Below are 2,386 nucleotides of genomic sequence, written 5' to 3' on the forward strand. Positions count from 1 at the left end.
TGTGCATGCGTGTGTGTGTAAGGCTAGAGGTCACCTCTGGCTGCTATCCCTCAGGCATCATCTACCGTATTTTTTGAGACAAGCTCTCTCACTGGCCTGATTCATCAGTTCAGTAATCTGACTGGCTGGCCAGCCCCAGGGCTCTGCCTGTCTCTACCTCTTCCAGTGCTGGATTACAACTGCGTGTCCACTTTTGGTTTGCTTGTCTTGGTTTTTAAGGTGTTTGAATGCAAAGTTGGGAGACCAAACTCAAGTCCTCAAACTTGCCAGACAAGCACGGCACAGACTCATCCTCCCAGCCTCTGTTTGTTTGTTTCTTGGTTTTCCTTTTAGATGTCACCAAACCATTTTAGTTTTGTCCTCTTGGATACTGATCACCAGAGGGAAACTGAGGCAAGTTTGGTGTAGACGGAGACTGAGCTTCCATTTCCCAGCTGCCCAGGCCCAATTAATCACACAGAAACAAAATTAATTACAAAACTGTTTGGCCAATGACTCAGGTGTATTCTTAGCTAGTTTTTACATCTTAAGTTAATCTATTTCTATTAATCTATGTAAACGAGGCTGTGGTTTACCAATAATGTTCTGGTATCTTTCTCCTTTGGCAGTTACATGGAATCTCCTTGACTCTGCCTACTCTTCCTATATACCTTGTTCAGATTTCTCACCTGGATTTACTCTGCTAAGCCATTGGCCAAAACAGCTTTATTTATCAGCCAATAAAAGCAGCACATATACAGAAGGACATCCCACATCATTTAGCGCTTCTATAACAGTGTGGTATTATAATGTAGAAAATAAAAACAATTCAAAGCACAAACACGTGGACAATAGGGCACAAAACCATTCCTCTTTCCCTTTGGATGAAAACAAAATCAAATTTCAAATTAACACTAGGACAGTCTGTCCAGATTCCTTTCAGAGCCAAGTGTTAAGTGTGCTTTGGTCAGACACAGAGGAGAAATGGCCGGCTAAAGGATCCATGAAGCCCAGTTAACATGGCACTTACAGATCTGGGGGCCAGAGGTGACGGGACCTCCCAGATGAGCTGGCTCCCACTCCTAATTTCCCAACATAAAGGCAGGTGACATTCCCCGGGTGCGGTCACACCGTGCTTGTTCCCTCCTTGGAAAGTTCTGGTTCTGTATTTGAAGTTTCCCTAGTCATTTGTTTAAAATCGCGGGTCTACCACCAACACTGTTTCCCCTCGCGGCCCGGTCCACCCTTCCCTGGAAGTCTCGCATTGCGCACTGTGACATTTTCATAAAGTCTCACTAAAAACCAGGGAAATAAAAGTGAGGCTGCTTCTTTTCTCTCTCCTCCAGTCCCTTTCCCTTCATCTCTCTCCTCCTCTTTTCCTCTCCTCTCTCTTTCCCTCCCCATCTCTCTCCTCCCTCTTCTCTCCCTTCCTCTTTTCTCTCCCCCTCCCCATCTGTCCCTTCCCTAAGCACTGAACAGCAAGTGACCAGCACATCAGCCACACCCCAGGCTTATCCAGAGTCCCTCCATGCCCTGGTGTCTGTGTGGCCCTCAGCACTCACAGGGAGGAAGGGGTCAGACATGAAGCTCACCACAACCATGTAGCTACTTTCCCGTTTCACCAACCCTGCAACGGACCCCTCATCCCCCCCTCACATCCTCCCTTTACATCCCAACCCCAGCTTTTTTGCATTGGGAGTTTGTGGCAGGGATCCCTTTAATGTCCAGTTGTATTAATTAACTTTCATGAGCTCACTTCTGTTCCCTCCCCGCTCCTCTGCAGCCGCCGATTCTTATTTAATGGACTCACTAGGCATTCAGTTGTCTCTAGGGGGAAATTAGATTTCTTTAAAACTCTCCTCTACAAAAATCTGTTCCACTCTTTTGGGGTCACTGGAACTACTCTATTGATTAGCTGCATTTCAAGGGCTCGTGGGGCAGCCTGGCTGGTGGACTGGGTAGATCTGCAGTAGGACCCTCCGGGTTCGAAAAGCAGTTTGAGGAGGTTTCCCTCTTACTTCTTTAACAAAAGGAATTTTGTGATTTCTGACTGGGCTTGAATCACTTGTAGATACACAAAGGACCAGAAGAATTGCTTCCACCTACTGGAGGAGGCAGAAGAGGGAGGAGCTTCGTCAGATGAGCCTCATAGAAGGACCAGGGCTATCTAGTCACGTGCTTCTTTGATTCCCGTCCTACCCCATCCCCTTCTTCCTTTACTTAAAAGGAGGATGACTTATTCTGGGTCTTGTGGCTGGGGTCATGGTTCGGTGGGTAAAATGCTTGCTGCAGAAGGACCTGAGTTAGGGATCTCCACCGAGTTAGGGATCTCTACCGAGTTAGGGATCTCCACTGAGTTAGGGATCTCCACCGAGTTAGGGATCTCCACTGAGTTAGGGATCTCCAC

Source organism: Microtus ochrogaster, chromosome 5 (assembly GCF_000317375.1).
Source record: "Microtus ochrogaster isolate Prairie Vole_2 chromosome 5, MicOch1.0, whole genome shotgun sequence".
Classification (NCBI taxonomy): domain Eukaryota; kingdom Metazoa; phylum Chordata; class Mammalia; order Rodentia; family Cricetidae; genus Microtus; species Microtus ochrogaster.